At 42.5% G+C, this 21524-nt stretch overlaps 1 protein-coding gene across 2 annotated transcripts in view; it reads right to left on the reverse strand.

Moving 5' to 3' along the window:
* The window catches only part of Pkia (cAMP-dependent protein kinase inhibitor alpha), a 76146-nt gene extending 71824 nt beyond the window's left edge, over positions 1–4322 (reverse strand). Inside the window, exon 1 of one of the 2 annotated variants that reach the window (XM_013110980.3) lies at positions 4175–4322. The gene's annotated coding sequence lies outside the window, so the exon portion shown is untranslated. The remainder of the gene's footprint in view (positions 1–4174) is intronic. The other variant, XM_040741401.1, reaches the window with a different exon arrangement.
* Between the last annotated feature and the right edge of the window lie 17202 nt (positions 4323–21524).

The raw sequence follows: 21524 nt of genomic DNA on the forward strand, positions 1-21524 counted from the left end.
ATATGATTTTAAATTTTATATAATTAAATTATCATAGTAATTTTAAGATATATATAAAACTTGTACACAATACATATGCTCTAGCTTCCTATATGTGTGTACACTGTCACATTGGGTGGTGGTGGCGCATGCCTTTAATCCCAGCACTCGTGAGGCAGAGGCAGGCAGATCTCTGTGAGTTCGAGGCTGGGCTGGACCGACAGCCTCCAAAACAATACAGAGAAACCCTGTCTTGTAAAAATCAAAAAAAAAATTCAATTTATCTCATGAGTGTAGATATTACAACTTTTAAAAATTACACTAAGTTTTTGTGCTTATACAATGATCACAATTCAGCTGGAAACCAGAAGATTTAGGGGGAATGTAAAGAAAGTGACAGCTGAGGGTGTCCTCATGAGTTTTTAGTTTATTCTTCTTGATTTTTTGTTCTTAGTCACACCTGTTTGAATCAACAGCAGCCATGCCAACTAGTTCCAGCCTCCTTAGAGTCCAGATTAGAATTTTAATGTACTTCTATTTATTCTAGGTGATTTGTATCTCCTTAGACGCTTTGGCAGATGAACATAATTTATCATTTTTTCCTTCACATGACAATGACAAATAAACTATTGCAGATAGCAATATTAAGAATAAATTACAAGTTGAAGAGATGTAAATTTTTCTGAAGATAAATGAGTTGTGTCTTAAAGTGGACTATAACAGTCGACTTCTGGCAATGTTCGTCCAAACATTTGTCAGCACAGTATTCTGAGTATGAGTCCTTTAGGCATGAAAAATCCACTAACATTTTCCCTTGCAAATACATAACTGGGCACTGTAACATTGGTTGCAGGTAATACACTGATTTTAGTACCAGAGATTGTTTTCTATGTGTGCCTGTTCACATGAAAGGTTGGTGTAAGACATGAAAATCTATAGGGATTTAGACAAGGAGAAGAAAGCTTATCTCACCAGAAGGCATCATGGGAGAGTCAGCGGCAGCTGTGAACACATTTCAAGACCTAGCCGGATGGTTCACCAGGCCTGCTATGAGGAGGCATGTATAGGAATGAGTTCATGTTTGGCCGGTTGTGGGCTACTTTGAAAGGATTAGTGACCTGGATGAAGAGCTATCACTCTGCATGGAAGGTATTATTTATCATAAATACTGGAAAGAGTGGAGTATTTCAGAATTCTATTCATTAAGACACCACTGGCAATAGTCAAAGTAGCTAAAGTCTCATATTTTAGCCTAGAACTAGGATAGAACACCATTTTCCCTACTCATTCTCAATGGAGGCACTGGATAAACACAAATGACATTTCTTCCTCTTTCTTTCCCATTTTTCATTATTTCAACTTAAGGCTATTTTAGTTGTAGCTATGTTGATATTCTTTTGTGGTGTGAACTCAACTCTGACCTCCCAGTTTGCCCCTGCTAAGGTTCTGATAACACTGCCTGCCAGACCGTGCTCATGTGGTTGGAAAGTAATAGACTGACTTCACTTCTGCCTTATCAAACATACAGGAGCACCCACAGCTCATTTAGTGCTAATTCTGTGAAGCATTCCATTCTCTATTCCTTCTTCAGTTCTGAACACCAGCTGAATAACTTTTTCTCTCCCAAGGAACTTGAAAAGTAAAGGAAATACAGTGATAAACCAATCCCAGTCACAGCATCGTATGTGTGTGTGTGTGTGTGTGTGTGTGTGTGCTGTGCATGTAACTGTGTGTGTGAGAGTTTTCTGCCCAGACACTTGCAAAGCAAACGAAATCGTGATAAAATCAATCCTAGTCACATAACCATTTATATGTGTTTGTGTGACTGTGAGGGTGTGTGTGTGTGTGTGTGTGCATGCGCGCGTGTGAGTTTCTACTTAGAGCTCTAAATTTATAAATATTTCCAAAATCGTTTAAACATACAAAGCCCGTATCTGGAGTTCCTTATGTGTTTTGTCCTCCTTGTTTGTATCAGAATGAAAATCACATCTCTAAGTCATTTTCTTCCCTACAAGGTGGAAACATAGCAGGCACCAGCCCCTTGATCCTGAACCAATTTCTTGCCAGATAAGTCACTTTCCTCAGAAACCAAATAGCAGAGCCTTAGAATTTTTAACCACCAGTGGAATGTTCTCAGGTTTCTCTCTCTCTTAACCAAAATGTATAGCTCTTAACATTATAGAAACTGTTTTTGTTCCTGAAGGAGCAAGTGATCATTATATAATCAAACTATTATTTAGAATACATGAGCTAAGTTTTTTAAAAGAATTATTTATATTTATTGTTAGTTATTTTTCAGAAAAAAAGATTGATTCATTAAGTATTTTTAAATTAGGAAAGGTCATGGAAGTGAGAAATTACTCCCCCTTCCATCTTATTCTTTGCTCTCTTTACTAGAAATTCTAATAAAATTCTAGAATCTCAAGTGTTTAATGCCTGAAATACAAACCCTGTTCAAAACACAATAACAATGATAAACAGAAATGGCTTTCAGTTCCTGAAAACCCCCCTGACAGTTTGTGGAGTGGGCTGTTTCATGATAGGCAACCCCTCCCTCTACTCAGATACTGAAGGTGGAGACAAAAGAACAAATTCAAATCTTCCTAGAGAGAATTTCTCAAAAGAGGATTTGCAATTAGAAAAGTAATACGAGTGCACACTAGAATTAGCCTGACTTCGGAGAATCGGCGACAGTGGGAGGGAAAACAAGCAAAGGTGTCATTTTAGGTTAAATTCTGTCCTCCCTTTCATTGCTTTGCCTTCATTTACTGAATGAGACGGCATGGCTGTTGAGTCAAACTGCCTTTCCAATTTCAAGTGTTAGATGACAGATCTTTTAAATGAAATGGAATGTTGGCTCCCGGACTCCCCATAATCTGGCTTACTGCAACTGCTCTGATGGTGAAGCACCCATTTGCGGTACCCCAACAGCCATCTTAACTGCTTCACACATATTTAGATGCATGTCACCAGATGACAAGGATAAGGACTTCAGCTGTCGGGGGCAGGGAGGGCAGCAGAGGGTCAGAATGGGAGGAACCTATAGGCAAGGTGACAAACCTAGGATGACCAAATAATTCAAGCCTGGGATTGGGCAGACCCCTGGCTTTCTGTCTACCAATGGGAAAGCCCCAGTTTGAGGTTATTGAGGAATCCTAGGGCAAGAGCACACTACTTTTTTTTTTTTTTTGAATGGTTGCCCTAAACTCTGATAGCTAATTTTCTTAAACCCCAGCGAGGTAGAAATTTTTTAAGAGAACTGGTTAAACTGCTATGGCCAGTTTCCCTCTGCCTGTGTCTGTACAGAGAGAACTGCCTGCATAGCCCAGTATACTCTTTTCCCACTCAAGCCTTTGTGAATAGCCAACCAGAGTGACTGTAAGAAGGCAAGAAAGGCATTTAGAGAAAACCACGTCGGTCCTGAGCTGAAAGCATGGCATTTTATTCCATGTGTCTGGGGAAGTACACCGCTGCTGATGGTATGTTAAGGGAATACCGGATAAGGAACCCTGAGAGAGGTAATGCCCCTTTTGGGTCCTTGATGAAATCAGTCACAGAACTGAGGGAGAATAAGGTGTGCTGAGTTGACCTGTGAGTAGATACACAGCATCTCTGGAAAATCGATGAACTGATTGACAGAGAAGATGGAAACAGGTGCAGTCCACACCAAGCAGAACTCAGGAGGGGAGCGAAGTTTTCCCTTCGCCCGGAGGGAATCCCAAAGGCACGGATTGAAGCAGGCAGGTGTTATGGCATTGAGATGAGTGAAGAAACACCCTGATATCAGGGATGACAGAGAACCAAAGAGGACACACAGAGGGGCGCAAGATTACTGATGACTTCCCCAAGTGCTCCAAGGACATGATGCTCCCAAGCCAGGGAATGATGGAATGGGGATGGAAGACACAAAGGTAAAACGGGCACTCAGACTGTTTAACATTTCGAATCATCCTCGGTGTCTACACCAACATGCTACGGAAATGGTTGATGACCTTAGCTGGAGGGTGAAAGACCCCCTTTGTTTGCCCGGGAACATCCCTCCTCCCGTCTCTAATGCAAGGCTGATCAACCTTTCACTCCTTTACCCACTGCAGAATGCATCAGGGTGATCCCTTCTTTCCCGGGTCCTACAAAGCTAGTCATCAATGGGGCGGAATGCCGGGCTCGAGGAGGCTAGCACAGGCCAGCGGCTTACCTTCGGGATGAAGAAGCGCGTCCGGGCTGCCCCTGGCTGCAGTCCCGCCGCCGTCTGGCCAGGCGTGCAGGGATCTCAGGGCTCGCGCGGCCCCCGCCCCACCTGCAGCTGCAGCCGCCGCTGGCTACTCCAGGCGGGCCGCATGAAGTCATCCCCCGCCGGAGCAGCGCACTCGGCGCGAGCCGCGGGGGGAGACGCTCCGCTCTGGGTCGCAGGCCACCGCATCTGCCAGCTGCCCCCGGCACACACTGCCCCCGGCGTGAAGACTGATCTTCTGTGAACGATTTTACACACGCGGCATTTGCAAATTATGCAACAAAGGAGAAGTGACAAACAGATTTTCTGTGCAGCGAGTCCTTGCTCTCTGCGCTCCCCTGTCACTTCGGCTGTTTGGACAGCTCCATCTGACTGTGGGGGTTTCCCACCCTCTCCATCTTCCTTATCAGTACTGTTCATTTCGCTGAATTTGAGGGCTGATTGTCTATTGAGATAAATAGTCAAATACTCTGAAAAAAATTTTAAGTGGGCAATCTGTCTTTTTAAATCCCTCACAGCATGATTCACTTGCTTTTAACACACACACACACACACACACACACACACACACACACACACACACAGGCAAACAGTTAAACAGTTACGAAAGCTAACCGCTTTGACCTCCCATTTTCTTGCTATTGTGATAGAATGAGGTTCTCCCAACTCAGTCAAGAGGGTTAGAGCAGAGAAATCACTCAAGGACACTGAGAAGGGTCATTCCAGGATTTTAGTGCTGTTTGCTAGTGGGCAGATGTGTTTCCCAACAACCTGCTTTTTCAATCTGTACTTCTTATCCTCCAGTTCCCGCATTCTGGGAGACTTCCTTGGTGAAAGCTGTAATATGTGAAAACCAAGAGGCAGAATTCACATCTAGAGATGGCTGTAACTCCTAATGGATTTTTCAGAATTTCCCTAGGGCGAAAGAAATAAATGTCGGTGCACACAAGCCTCTTGTCCTTTCCTCTTTATTTGGCACCAGCTATGAAGGTTATCTCCTTCCCTCTATGCTCCTGTTTTTGTTTCCTTCCAAGTTAGTGACCAAACAAACAAGCTAGTGACTTGGTAGTGTTAAGGGGGAAAGGCAGCTGAAAATTTTCAGTCTTTGCTGTTTAGCCAAGGTTTCTTTCCCAACCAAGTTATTTCCAAGCAGGGATTTTCCTTATCACCAGCATTCCACAGGGTGGAGGTTCCTCATTCGACTTATCTTGGCTTCCCTTGACATCTTGTTGGTATTACCCTGGGGATCTGCCCAGCATCTTACACTGAAATTGCATAAGGTCACGGAAGATAATAAATGAAAATCTCCTACTCCTATGCCATCTCCAGAGCAGATGAGGTAGTGTAGCCAACAGAGATACAAAGCAAAGCAAAACGATATTAACAACTCAGAATTTGGGGTGTGGAGTGTGTGCACTTGAAATTTGTGACAGCTTAGTTCATCGCTGCCACTCATTTTCCTAAGATTAAGCCCTCCATCCTATATCAGAATGCTGAATTCTTCACTTGCATCATAGAGCTATATGCATATAGTTCATAACTGCAGAATAAGGTTGAGAAATACATCTTATTTTCACTAATACCTAGCTTATATTAGCCTCGAATATGTACTTTAAATGTAAATGTGGGTAGAAACCTCATTAACAGTGAACATACTGAAAGACTGTCACTTGCAGAAATGACAGATAATCCCTCAATGCAGTTTTTATAGCTAGATCGCCATATTAGTCCTTTTCATTGCCTAATAGATGTCATTTTATCATGGTGCTGATGTATAGGTGGACTGAGGAATTAGTTCAGATTCCCACATGCCCTGCTCTTTATGTTCTCTACCATGAACATCACACGGGAACACAGCAGCTCCCTTCCAGTTGATAACCGGAACTCCTGCATTAACTAAAGGTTAATACAGACTTCTCTAGATTTCCTGGTGTCTTCAGTTCTCTTCTTTACTCCTAGCCAAGATACCACATTATATTTATTGTTATATCCCTTAAGATTCATCCAGGCTGTGACAGTTTCTCAGTTGCCTTGTTTTTGATGACCTTGACAGTTGAAAGGTAGCAGTCTAGTATTTCGTGAAATGGCACAGTAATGCAAGATGGCTGAGGTCTTTCTTGTGATAAGACTGGAGTTATAGGTTATGGAAACAAAGACCACAGAGGTGACATACCCTTCTCAGCACAGCATCTAAGGTTATATCTCACAACAATGATATGACTGTTGATGTTGACTTTGAACAGCTGACAGACAGTCAGGGCTTTTTGTTGTAGTTACAAAAAACACCCCATCACTACTGTAGTGTTGGCAACTAGTCACCATGTGATGCCAAAACCTATGGGGAGCTATGTTCAGTCTGTGTGAAGATTGTGTGTATAATATTGTGACATAAGTGGAATTCTTCCATGAATTAACTTTGTCTATACCTCCCATGTATAATCTAGTTCAACTGATTAATACAGACATGCATTTTATACATTTGGTAGGAGTCCAATATTTTCTCATTTTATTGTTCAAAATATTCCAGTTTTTGCCATTAAGAGCTCTACCAGAGAAAGGGAGAACTGATGAGCAAAGGGGTTAAGACTGGGCTGGTTTAACCCACAAAAACAGTTGATCTGAACAAGGGGGAGCTCTTGGACCCCAGACTGATGGCTGTGTGGAAAGCATGGGACTGATCCAGACCCCCTGAATGTGGGTGTCAGTGAGGAGGCCTAGGTAATCTATGGGGCCTTGGGTATTATTTATCCCTGACATACAAATGGACTTTGGCTGCCTCTCCCACAATGAGGGATGTTCTCTCGGCCTGGACTCTTGGGGGAAGGCCCAGGCCCTGACCTGGATGAAATGACAGACTCTGGAGATCCTCCATAGAGGGCCTCACCCTCCTTGGAGATCGGAGTGGAGATTGGGTGGGGGACTGGAGGACCTGGTGGGATGGGGGTAGGAGCAGAGGGGAGGGAGAGGGAGCTGGGATTGACATGTGAAGCAAGCTTGTTTCTAACTTAAATTTTTAAAAAAAGGAAGAAAAAAGAGCTCTGTCAGTAGGTACAGTTGATAGTGGATTAACAATTCTTTAGTATTAATCACACTATATGTATTTAACAATAACTTGGGTTTTCAAGATATTCCAGGCTCAGAACTGCCTAGAATTGCAATCTGTCATTTCTTCAAAGAGATCTATATCCACTTATGGAAGAATGATAACAGAAACTAAGATATGGACTCCAAGTTTGTTTCTGGGTGATGCGATGTTGATTAGGTTTTAATACAAGAGAGCAATGTTCTGTATATATCTATTAACTATTTGTATACACAAACACCAATAAACATTTGTATATGTACCATGTGTATCTAAATGTCTGTAAACCAGTTGAGACCTATAAGAGCCTTAGATTACTCTAATATCAAAAAGACCCTTCTAGTCTACCTCCCTTGCTTCTCTGTGAATGCACATTCCAACAGTGAGACATGTAACTCTACCATCTACTATTATTTACTCAACTGTCCTATACAGGCATAGCAGCCTTAGAACTATTAATCCATCTCTCTAATAATCATATTTTAAAGTTCATAACCAAATAGAGCTACAACTATGTATAAGATTTGTTTGTTTTCCACAGGGTTTCCCTATGTAGTCCTGACTATCCAGGAACCCTGTGTGTAGACCATGCTGGTTTGGAACTCTCAGAGACCTGCCTGCCTCTGCCTTCCTAGTGCTGGGATTAAAGTCCTGCGCCACCATGCTACTAAAAGTGACTTCAAGAGTTTCAATGTCTGCTCATTTCTGTATCATAGTATTATTTCTTAAATGCTTTGATTACTGCACTTAAAATTAGCAACGTTCCCTATAATTCTCTAATGGTATGTTTTTGGCACTAGCTGCATTATTGTTATTCTTTCCATTTCCTTGTCTGTGTGGATAGGCTTCCTACTCTAAAGTCATAGATGCTTTGAAACCTGGGCTGCCATGACAATTTACAAGTGAAATAAATGATAACTTTACAAGATATAAACTGCCACATAAACTCAAAGGGCGGTGGGGTGGGGTGAATGGATCAAGAAAATCTAACTGTAACAAGGTTTCATAATTGGCTTGTCACATAGCCTCACTTTGTATCTATTCCCCGCCACCATGCATGTGTGTGTGTGTTTCTGTATGTGGGTGTAGGTACCCTCTGTGGTGTACCGGTGGAAGTCTAGAGAGAAACTCCTGGTATTGGTCATCACCCACCACATTTTTCTGAGGCAGGGGTCCCCATATTTTCTGCTGGATGCCAAGCTAGCTAGACTGCTATGTATGGAGCTGTCTTCAGGGCTCCTCCTATCTCTGCTTCCCATCTTACCGGGAGAGCTGGGGGTCAGATCGACCATTAAGCCCCTTCACTTGGCTTCTGGGGATCTGCACTCTGGGCCTTACGTTTGAAAGGCAAGTGCAAACTATCTCTATAGCCCCAGTAGTGCTATTTATTTATTTGATTCATGAAACAGAATCAGTGTATGGATGCTGCCAGGGAGGAGACAAATGTAGTCATTAAGTGGTAGGATTCAGTGCTCCACGACAACAGCATATTGCGAGGCATAGGAAAATGGACAAAAAATAAAAAAGAAACATAAAAAGGGATGTTTCATTTCAACACACAACATTAACATCTGTGTTCTTGGAATTAGGCACTCACTAGAGAACATGCAAGAAAACAACAAATAGCCCCCACCTCAAAGGAGAAAAAAAAATTACTTAGGGGCTAAATACAAGTGAAGGGGAAACTCAGATTTAGGTTATGCAAAACTCCATTTAAACATGGTAGTGATTTGATGAAGTTTTTCTCGTAGCAAAACAAAGCCGTGAATAAGGTACTTTCCAAACACAGTAGTGTAAACATTAAGTAAGTAGTTGGGTATGATGAATAGCTTTGGTCAGCTTGACATCGTGTCCCCTGGGAAGCAGGGATTCATTTTGAGGTGTTGTGTCCATCAGAAAGGTCTGTGTGCCTTGGCTGTGCGGCTGATCTCGTTGTAGGAGAGTCTCTCTCACTGTAGGTGGTACCACACTTAGACAGGTGTGCCCCAGGTTGTATAAGAAATCAAGACGCCCCTGAATGTGGGTGTCAGTGAGGAGGCCTAGGCAATCTATGGGGCCTTGGGTAGTAGATCAGTATTTATCCCTAGCATACAAATGGACTTTGGGTGCCCATCCCACAATGAGAGATGCACTCTCGGCCTGGACTCTTGGGGGAGGAGCTAGGCCCTGCCCTGGATGAAATGGCATCCCCATGGAGGCCCTTACCCTCCCTAGGGAAATGAGGGGGTATTGGGGGGTTGGTGGGAATGGATGGGAGGAGGGGAGGGAAAGGGAGGAGGGCCAGGGGTTGACATGTGAAGCAACCTTGTTTCTAATTTAATTTTAAATTTAAAAAGAAAAAGAAAAAAAAAGCAAACTGGACAGGGAGGTAGTGGCACACACGCCTTTAATCCCAGCACTCCAGAGGCAGAGGCATGGGCATCTCTGAGTTTGAGACCAGTCTGGTCTACAGGGTGAGTTCCAGGGTAGCCAGGGCTACCCAGAGAAACCCTGTCTCTAAAATACTAAATGGGTGGGCTAGGTGGAAGGGGTATGGGGGAAGAAAAGCAAAGAAAGAAAGCTGAGCAAGTCAGTGAGCAGCGTCCTCCGTGCTGTTCCAGGTTCCTCCTACCTTGAGGTCTTCCTGCTCTTTTTGTTCTCAGAGATGGACTGTTACCTGGCTGGGTAAACAGACGCGGTCCTTTCCTCCCCATGTTGACTTTGGTCATGGTGTTTATCAGAGCAAGAGCAAAGGAATTAGGACCCACTGGCTTAAGCACAGAAGGAGAACCTCTGCTGTGGGCCTCAGATGCTATCTGTGTTCTTCCTCTTTTGGTTGGTACAACATAGGTGTGTGCCTATAATTTCAAAGGATTTGCCTAATCGTCGCAAAGACATCAGGTCACATGTGTGTGTGGGGCAACCCATGGCTATGAAGAGGTCTAAAGAGGGTAATCTGGTTCTGGGTTTGGAGAAGTCACATCACTGAAGTTCTGGTCAGTTAATCAGCCATGCAGAAGTTCAGCAGAAGGCACACTGGGAACTTTTGTTCACTCCAGTGAGCCAGGGAGTTTCATTTGATGAGTGAAGTGGGAGTTCTTTTCATTTGTTTTTACTCTGACACTTTCCACTGAATGGCATTCTTTAGAAACTGAACTCCAGCTCTTTCCTTAGTGGTCAAGGGCCTTTCCTTCCTTTCTGATGTCCTCAATTTAGAGATCAAATAGCCTATTGATATCAGCAAGGGACAATGCAAAAGTAGAGCCAGAGCCCTGGCAGCATTCAGAAAGTCTCCTTTGGGTTAAAGGACCTTCCGGAAGGATCCATTTATATGCAAATGCTTTATCAAAGGGGTAACCAAGTATTTCATTAGCCGCCATTAACAATTTAGCAGAGATTAGTGTCTCAGATTTATAATTGAGAGGGACTTGCTTCCAGCATCTGTCACCCCATTGACAGCCAGGTCTCCTGCCCTCAACACTCTATAGGGGTCTCTGGGGAACTGGGACTCCATCTACTAGAAAGGACTTGAGTCCTTGGTGCAGGCACTGTTGTCTGTAACTAGGACTTCTAGAAGGGGCTGAGCTCAGAACAAGAGCACTTTCGTTTATTCACTCTCTATCTTTGTGAGTGTGGCGAGGCTTTGGTTGGGATTCACTCTGCAGAATCCTCTAATTTTATGATAAGACTCCTACTTTTTAAATAAGGTTAAAAATATTATATAAGTTGTATGCAGGATAGTTTAAATATAGTAAGGCTTAGGGACATACACCATTCTAGTTAGACCCAAGAAATAATGTAAACTGAGATATTTTATACCACTTTTTTTATAGTAGAAGGATATCCAATAATATAAAGCAAGGGAGATAAAAATTCCCTGTGTAAGGCCCCTGATATACGTTATAAGAACACTGTGACTTATGTGAAGGTTGACATTAGGAACTAGGGCATCGACAGATTGGAGCAGACACAACAGAAATATATCATGAAAGGATAGGAACGCTGTCTCCTTAGCTCACATCTTATTGGTTTCCTTTTCCTGGTAATGAGTTGACTGCCATGTAACACCTATATAATACAGTATGTGGCTGAAACTGGAATCTGTGTTTGAATGTGAGATGAAGATTTCCTTAGGTGAAGTGCTTAACTGTCCAAATATCCAGGAATGAGCTCAACCTGGACTAAAGGAGAATTCTTTCTAGTGGTTCCATAAACACCAGCATTCTTCAGGAACTTGTGAAATGGTTCCCATCTGCCAAAAGGAATTATTTCCCTCACCTCTGGCAGAAGGGACATATGGCTACCTGTGGTGCCTAGCAGCATTATTAAAACCCATGCCAACTAGAGTCTCCTCCAGCATCACAAGTACCAGTTACATGTTTCAAAGCTACAGTAGCATCCTACCCCTCTCATCTCCTCCACTCTAAACTCTCTTTAATCCACAGGCTTCCCTCTCCACAGCTGCTCACCCTTCTTGCAGCCCAGCTATCCTCCCAGTCCTCTGAGTTTCTTGTCATCTCTTGCTATGCTCTATTCCCTCTTTGCGTCTTTCTGTCTCTGCTGTTCTCCTCCTCCTCACAGCTTCCTCAGCCCTGGCCATGGCCAATCTGTTCTGCCTCCCATGTCTATAATAACAACCTTAACCGTGCCATGGAGTGGTCACACCAGCCGTTTCGTTGCTGGTGCCTCTCACATACACTTAGAAATTGGTTGCATTGTTGCAGAAAATAATTCTCAAATAATTTTTAAAAATCATGACATCACCAGTTAAAGCACTTTTTGATGTTTTTAAGAAAAAGTGCATTCTAATGAAAACTTTTCTTTCATAATGAAGGATATATTAAGAAACATGTCTAAAGAATTTTATTTTAATATATTTTTATTTTACATCTGTATATAATGCATTCTGGATACTCTCACAAGACCCTCAACACTTTTCTTCCATACAAGTCTTTTTCTCTAGTTTTTTAAAATAAATTTTTATTTAAATTAAAAACAGTCTTATTTTACTTGAGAATCCTAGTTCCCTCTCCCTCCCTTCCTCCTATTCTCCCCACCAGCCCTCTATCCAACCCCCACATCCACTCCCCAGGGAGGGTGCAGCTTCCCTTGAGGGATGCTCAAAGTCTCCAGAATCTACCAGGAACCAGCAGTTTCACTGAGAAGGATGAGGCCCTGCGAGTCCCTCCTGCTCATGGCTCATGGTTCTTTATAACAGGCCCGTGGATGCTGTGGGATAAGGATCGCAGTGGCTGTGTCAGGTTCAGAAGATAGCATCTCCTAGCTTTCAGCATCTTGGTGCTCTTACATTCTTTCTGCCCCACCCCACCCCCATCCATGGTGTTCCCTGAGTCTTAGATGGAGAGGCATAACCGACTCTTGGGGCTGAGCACTCCAACACCCGGAGCAGCTGTAGGGTTCAGCATCCACTGACATTCATTCACTGCACAGAGAAGCTTCTGTAAGGAAAGCTGCCAGTAGCGTGTGTCAGGACTGGAGGCTCTTCAGTGACTATGACTGCGTCAAAGACATCAAATACCTCACAAAATTAGCGTCTCTCCTCTAACCTCATTGCAAGAAGAACCAGAGCAATGGAGTCATCATTAAAGTCAGATGTGGGAACAGGAAAAGGGGTTTGTTTGGAGGCAGATATTTAATGAGAACGGCTAGGGTAGAAAAAAGCACCTTCTTGGCAAGAAGAGGACACAGTCTAGGAAAAAGCGGTGTGTGTGTGTGTGTGTGTGTGTGTGTGTGTGTGTGTGTGTGTGTGTGTGTCCAGCAAAGACAACGGGGTTTGACTTTGGATCAGAGGACAAACATTTATTTCCCTAAAGAAGGAAGGACCCCAGATCACCCAGCATTCGATGGACCCAGACTCTTTAGTGGACTGGATGTTTGTAAAACTTGGAAACTGCTGGTCTAACCTGTGAGCCAGGGATAAAATAAGCAGCGGAAACTCTAGGGGGAGAAATGTTGGAATTTGTGAGAAAAGTGAAGTTCTGTAGTGTTTGTGTTGGGCAGGGAAAGGAACTACTTTGAGTACAAATCCCCACCGACTTGAGTTTGCTCAGGGTTGATGATTGTGAATTTAAACATAACCTGTTGGTTAGGTACAGGGTTTCTCCAGACCCACTTGTCTGTTTGGCACAGGTGCTGAGTTGGCTTAGGGGTCTCAGGTTTCTTGCCTGGCCAGTCCAGCTGATGGTGGTGGCCATTGTACTCAGGGTTTTTATAACAAATCCCTTCCAAAGTAGACAACAAGCTCTCACTTTAGTAAGTAGGGAATTGAGGGCTTAGGTCATTCCAAAAATTTTCACTCGTCTTTCTTCTCTCTGGTTTTGACTTTATGGATGATCACAGAATCTGAAGTGTTGGCACTTAATGACATACCAAGAACAAAGAGTTCTGGAGGCATAAAAAAAGTTAAGCATGCACTTTCAAGTGAGTGGGTTTTGCTTTAGGATTTTGCAAAATATCTGCCTGATTTCCTTCAGTGACAGAATGTGACTTGTAATGAGGCCCTTTCCTCCATAAATTGCCTTCCCCCCCCAGCAGAATCTATCACAGAAACCAAGACGTATCCAGATCTACCCACGAATTCCCCACAGTGATTTTTTTGAATCTTAAGTCAATAACATCGATTAGGTGAAGGGTGAATTTTTAGTAAAATTTTTCTGAAACATGTTTTTTTTTTTGGTAATAACTTTTAGCTATAGATATGCCAACACCCCAACTTTATGGGGACTGTACATGCATTGAAATGCCACACTATTTCAGTATAGCCATAAATATTTACAGTTAAGCCCAACTTTTAAAACAGAAGTTGTCAGCGCAGAAATAAAGCATCGCAAAGCTTGAGTGTTTTCTAATTATATCCACGACTTTTTTACATTTGATGACCAATTTTATGTGAATCTTCTCTGGCTCTGGGGATAAGGATATAAAATATACATTTAATCTTCTAATACAGATTGAATGTTGTTACTGACTCAATTTTTGTTCTCTCGCATGAGTCTCATTATTTCAGGGGACTTGCCATTCTATGCATGATACAATTCCTCCCCCTTGTGGCTAATCCTGGAACTGTCAACATGATTTTCTTTTGCCACGCCCCCTCCCCCCCTTCTGTAGTTGAAAACTCTGGAAGTGCAAATGTGATAATCAGAGGCAAAGGAATGCTGCAGCCATCAAATACAGTCGCTTGGCACTCTTCCCTCTTTCTTAGTTGAGAATACGTTAACGACTACACTGGGGCTGAATGTCGTAGACGACCCTCAAAGCCATTAGTTTATTTAGTTTCCACTGTATTATTTTGACCCACCGTGTTGTTTTTGTCCCAGATGATCACTTCCAGACACATCCTGTCCTGCCCAGTCCTATTTAATCTAATCTATCCTATTATTGTCGTGTTTGTAACGTGCAACTTTATACATATTAAGGAAATGCTTTACCACTGACATTCACTTCACATACTAGAAGACAGAATTTCCAAAGAGAGTGTGTCTCATCATTATTTAAACACTAAAATAAAGGGAGGTTTTCAGCTGGTTAACCTTCACTTGTGAGCGATGCATATAGATTACGGAAAGTCCATTGTAAAGTGAGTGCACCTGTCAGCATCTGGCCTGGCATTCATAGGTTTCTATACCAGTGTAGGAATAAACACCCTTGGCGTGCTTCCCTAAGCTTCATGATTTGCTTTCTAGACATCGTATGTTAAAGAACGCCATGACAATCTTTCCTTCTGTACCCACTAACTCATTTATTTCATTGAGTCTCTCTTGGGCATCTCTCAAGTAGGAATGACACCATTTTCTTTTACGAAAGACTGGCAATCATTTCAGTAGAGCTGATGACATGAGTGCATGGTGTGTAATTTTTTGTTGTATGTTTTATTTAATTTGGAAACAATCTTATTTTACATATCAATCCAAGTTCCTTCTCCTTCCCATGTGCCAAAAGACACCCCCCATCACACTCCTATTCACTCCCCAGGGAGGGAGAGACCTTCCATGGGGGACCATCAAAGTCTGTCACATCATTTGGGGCAGGGCCTAGGCCTTCCCCTTTGTATCTAGGCTGAGAGAGTATCCCTCTATGGGGAATGGGCCCTCCAAACCTGTTCATGCACTAGGGATAAACACTGGTTCCACTGCCAGAGGCCCCATAGACTGCCCAGGACTTCCAACTGACACCCATTTTCAGGGGAACTGGCTCAGGGGAACCCAGGTGTAAGACTGGAGTCCATGAACTTCAGCTTGCTCAGGTCAGCTGTTTCTGTGGATTTCCCCAGCCTGGTCTTGACCCCTTTGCTCATCACTCCTCCTTCTCTGCAACTGGATTCCAGAAATTAAGCTCAGTGTTTAGCTGTGGCTCTGCTTCTGCTTCCACCAGCTACTAGATGAAGAAGGCTCTGTGATGGCATACAGGTAGTCAGCAATCTCATTATTGGGGAAGAGCATTTAAGGCAGCCTCCCCACTCATGCTTAGATTCTTAGTTGGTTTCATCCTTGTCGATCTCTGTACATTTCCCTAGTGCCAGATTTCTCTTTAAACCTATAATGGCTCCCTCTATTTAGGTATCTTTTTTTTTGCTCTCATCTGTTCTTCCCCCTACTCAATCTACCTGATCCCTCATGTTTTCCTCCCACCACTGTTCTTTTCCCCTCCCTTTTCTCCTCCCTCCCTCCCCCCTTCTCCCATGCTCCCATGTACTCAGGAGATCTTGTCCCTTTCCCATTCTCTGGGGGACTATGTATGACTCTCTTAGGGTCCTCCTTGTTTCCTAGCTTCTCTGGGGGTGTGGATTATAGGCTGTTAATCCTTTGCCTTATGTCTAATATCCACATGTGTATTTTAAGCTCTCTTATAGAAGAGAGAAGTTGGACTATCTCTACATATGTTTATAGAGAAGAGGTGTGGGAACTGGGGGTGAGACACCACAGGTAGCATAGAGACAAAAGTTCAGAGACATAATCCTGTGGCATAGTTGCACATTGCTATCATGGGTAGTTGTTGGTAATTTGTTCATCTTTGATACTGTAATTTCCATGATAATAATGAGTTGTAATTTTTTAAAAAGGGGGGAGCACAAGAGAAAATAGGGGCATACAACAGAGTTCAATTGGAGGTACTTTTTTTTTTAATTAGGAAAAGGGATCATAAAAGGAGAAAAGGGGAGGCAGGAGCCTGACCTCCATGGACAGAACCAGTGAGGGAGAGGAGAGAGGGGGAGGGAGGGAGGAAGAGAGAGAGAGAGAGAGAGAGAGAGAGAGAGAGAGAGAGAGAGAGAGAGAGAGAGAGAGAGAGAGAGAAGGGAAGAGGCAGATAGAGGGAGATTGAGAGGGGAGATAGGAGGTGGACAGGGCTCTTTTAAAAGGAAACATAGTGAATGTGTACAGGTGGTGCTCTTAGTGGCTGCAGCTGAGGGCTTGTCCTGTCAGAACCACAAAGGTAGGCCAGTAAAGATGCTTGAATACTTACAATGAATACTTATTACTATTTGGGCCAAAGACTTTAAATAGAGTTATCTACATTTTTCCAATATCAATTTTATGAATTCTATATTGGAATTGTTCTCATTTTACCTATAAGGAAACATTCTTAGAAAGGTTGTAACTTGTCTGGAAGTTTCAGTTGTGGTCGTGATCACTGCATTTTCCTGGCAAGAGCCGAGTATTAATTAATATAATAATCTTTTTAGAAGTTGCCCAGGAAGTAGTTTGTAGGTTAGTGAACATCCCTAAGTAATCATAGGCAAAGAAACAGAAAGCTGCAGCCAATAAAGACTATATTATATCTAAATAGTTCCTTAAAATGTTCTTTTAAAATTTCTAATCCTTTAATTCATATTCACAAATGTCATGGATAGTACCGATGGAGAATTCAGTCATGTAATAGGATAATGTTAAGGATGCAGAGAAAGGAAGTTCAGCTGGGTGGTGAATCATGGTTGATGAATATCAGGTGATGGAAACAATGTTCAAATTATTTACACACAAAACAGCAAATTGTGCTCTCTAGATTTTACAATGGCCATTTGACAAATGACCTATGATGAAGAGATGAATCAAGTTTATGTCTATAATTTAAAATGCCAGAAAATAAATAAAGGTACTAGGAATAGATGAGGTGAGACAATGGAAGGCCAGAGGAAACTAGGGCCAGCTGAACCTATTAGAGGATATATTCCACGATAACAAATGCAGCTGCTTCAGATGAGTAGCAAGATCTATGAACTTGAGAAGGTACACTCTTCGGGCTTTACAATGAGGGTAGTCCATGTGCTATTGCTTCCCAGTTTAAAGCAAGTGTACTTTAAAAATTATAAGTTGCTTATTAATATTGTTTCCCTAACTGCCTATTAGTATTGTTTCCCTAACCGCATGTTAGGAGTGTGAGATGTGATCATCCTAAGTCTTGTCCTCTGTATTGAATTACTAATATTCCTAAGCAAAGTGCTTTCCCTCACAAGGAAATGAAAAAGGCTCTGGAATTTCCAGACTGTTACTACTCTCATTATTAATGTTACCTAGCTCTTTAGACAATGACCATCCAAGAGTCACAAAGTCTTTTCCTGTGTGTTAGCATTGTGTATAACCTTGGTAAGTCAAAATGTGGCAATGCAACAGTATGAAAATGTCTCTGACATTCTAAGAGACTGGAACTTTTGCTGGGCCTCACAGTCAGTTTAGAACACAACTTGAGGTCACTTAAAATGTAGGACTGCTATCCTACTGTGAGCTCAGTCTGTTTGTTTAATCTGACTTTAAGAGAACAAGGCAACAACCAACCATGTTTGCCTTGGATTTGTCACGTAACCAACCTTTACAGCCTAACAGACACAGAACTGTATTATATTATGTATTCTTCCATTCAGGAAGTAATGCATGTGCATTATTTGCTGAAAAGAGCAAAAATGTAAGTTGAAAGCAATCCTATAAAATGAGTATTAGCCATAAGTGTACACAACATTTGGATATTGCTTGATAAACAATGATGTTTGTAATCTGGGCCAGGTGTGGTCAGTTGGAGTCAGATACTTAACCCCCGATGAAATTTTGTTAAAGATTTCTGTATCAAGGAACACAGTGACAGAGAGGGAGGAGTGATGAGCATAGGGGTCAAGACTGGGCTTGTTTAACCCACAGAAACAGCTGACCTGAAAAAGGGAGAGATCTTGATCCAGAATGGGACTGATCCAGACCCGCTAAATGTGGGTGTCAGTGAGGAGGCTTAGGCAATCTACGGGGCCTTGGGTAGGATCAGTATTTATCCTTGGCATACAAATGGACTTTGGGTGCCCAACCCACAACGAGGGATGCTCTCTCAGCTTGGACAAATGGGGGAAGGCCTAGGCCCTGCCCTGGATGAAATGACAGACTTTGGACACCTCCCATGGAGGGCCTCACCCTCCTTGGGAAAAGGAGTGGGGATTGAGAGAGGAGGGGATGGTGGATAGGTGGGAGGGTATGGAAAAAGGGGAGGGAGAGGTAGCTGGGATTGACATATGAAGCAACCTCGTTTATAATTCAAATTTAAAAATAGGAAAAAAAGACAAATAAAAAGATTTCTGTAAACTATCCCTCAGTCCTCCATGCATCTGATGCTTTCTGTGTTCAATAGGGAGAGCAAAGACCTTTGTTAGAGACAGACATACAGACAGAGACACACAGGGACATACTCTATCATATACACTTACATACAGGGAGAGATTCACAGTACAGCCTTCAGGCAGACATGAATTCATACAGCAGACAGAAGACAGAAGACAGAGGAACTCAGAGAACTCTAGTCTGGACTCCCTTTTGGTTAATTGCCACCAAGGGACAGTGCTTTGGTAGATTGCTTTAAGGACACTTGTGCACCATTGCAGACTCAAAGGTCATTATTAACACCTTCCAGCTGATTATATCTGTCCCTCATGTGAGGAACATGTAAGGAATGTGTAAAACTGAAGGACCATTATGGTGTTTAGTGCAGGCACCAAAAGGTTCCCATTGGTCTAATATTAGTGACTAATTTATGATTGTGTTCATACACTGTGAATTGTCTCCTGACACACGTCCAGGATCACTTACTGGAGTGAACTGCTTTGATTCTTTATGCTTCCCTATGTAGGACCCTTGTCATGTTGTATGACATTGAGCTTGTGGGTGTGTAGTATGCCCTTAATGTTTGGGGTTTTGAATCCTCACTGTGAGCTGCGGTCAGAAATTGGTTAAGCAGCACTGGGGTTTCATACACTTCTCAGTTCATCACGTCAGGGAGTATAAGAAATCTGTCCTTTTATTTAGTGATAGAAACTTTGATGGTTCTAAGAACCTAAGCAATAATGGAGAGGCTACCTTAAATGCTCTTCCCCTATAATGAGATTGATGACTACCTTAAATGCCATTATAGAGCCTTCATCCAGTAGCTGATGGAAACAGAAGCAGAGATTCACAGTCAAGCACTGAGCCAGACTCCTGGAATCCCGTTGTAGAGGGGGAGGAGTGATGAGCAAGGGGTCAAGACTCTGCTGGTGAAACCCACAGAAACAGCTGACCTGAGCAAGTGGAAGTTCACAGACCCCAATCTGACAACTGGGGAACCAGCACAGCTCAGAACCAGGCACCCTGAACATGGTGTTAGTTGGGAGGCCTGAGCAATCTATGGGGTCTCCGGCAGTGAAACCAGTATTTATCCATAGTGCATGAATGGGCTTTGGCAGTCCATTCACTGTGGAGGGATACTCTCTCAGGGGGAGGGCCTAGGCCCTGCCCAAAATGATGTGTCAGACTTTGATGATCCCCATGGTAGGCCTCACCCTCCCTGGGGATTCGATGGGGGTTGTGATGGGAAGGTTGGTGGGAAGCATGGGAGGATGGGAGGAAGAGGGACCTGGGATGGGTATGTAAGATAAGATTGTTTTTAATTTAAATGAAATTTACGTAAAAACTTTGATAGTTCCAAATAATTGTATTAGTCTTCATATGCAGTAAGAATTCTAAGACTTTGTAATTTCAGATTGCTCAAGTAATCCATTTCAGACTTCATTTTCCCCACACCAATTTTAGCTCTGTCAATAATGTCTGTCTTAAAGAACTGCTATAATTCATCACAGATGTTCTGTTATTATTACAGTCCCATCTCTACCAGCTATTAATTGTCATTTAATTCTGAGGAAGAGATGCCTCTCTGTCCTCAACACTCTTATTTAATACCACCAGTGTGAAGGTATGGGTAATTATTCAATTTGGGGGGTTCTATTTAATTTATTGACCACTGTCTTACAGATATTGTTCAAGATTATTCATCCGTTTCTTACCACCTCCTTCAGTGTCACCATGAGATTTATTTGAAATAAATTTGAGTTCAATGGCTAAAGTTTGTGATACATTTTGTATACATTAGAATCCTATTCTATTTGTTTAGTAGGCTGTGTAAACATTATTTTTCACTCAGTTCCATCTCTTCCTTTAGCTAATCACTCACACAACTCTTTGGTTTATCCTTTCTGCATGTCATTTGTATGAATAAGCAGACACATACACATTTTGTTATATTCTTTTTATTATGAAACAGTGAAGGTACATATACATACTTCTTTGCATATTAACTTTAAGACATCATAGAAATCCTATGGCAGCTGCTAGGTATTTTCTTTAATATATTAATACACTTAATCTATATTCACCTAAGGTAGCAAAGCATGGGCTCTGAGTAGATTACTTCTGGTACTGCTCCTTTTATCTTTTCTGGTGCTGGGACCTAACACAGAGCTTTGCACATACTAGACACATGTGTGACTCTTGAATTACAATTTCATCCTGTTGGCTTAGTAGGTGCAGGCAAGTGACTTTGCACCACAGATAGCTGATACTGGCCCACCAGCTCTATATGGTGATGCACCTGCTGATCCTTACTCAATAACCCAGATTCACCAGACTCTCAGTGCTATAGCACTGTGTAGCATGAATTCTAATTGGTCTTAATAATAAAAACCCAGAGTCAGATATTGGGGGGTGAAAGCTGAATGATCAGAGAAGCACTAGAGTTTTTTCCTCTAGAAAATCCTCAGGCTGAAAGGTGGGGAGCTCCTGTCTCTGCCTACCTTATATTCCTCTCTCTGCCCAGCCATATCACTTCCTGTTTCCTCCTCCCTAGGGCTGGGGTTAAAGGCATGAGATCCCAAGTGCTGGGAACAAAGGTAGGATCCACCATACCCTAATGGCCAGTGGCTAGCTCTGCACTCTGATCACCAAGCAAGCT

This window comes from Mesocricetus auratus, unplaced genomic scaffold (assembly GCF_017639785.1).
Source record: "Mesocricetus auratus isolate SY011 unplaced genomic scaffold, BCM_Maur_2.0 Super-Scaffold_6730, whole genome shotgun sequence".
In the NCBI taxonomy this organism is placed as follows: Eukaryota; Metazoa; Chordata; class Mammalia; order Rodentia; family Cricetidae; genus Mesocricetus; species Mesocricetus auratus.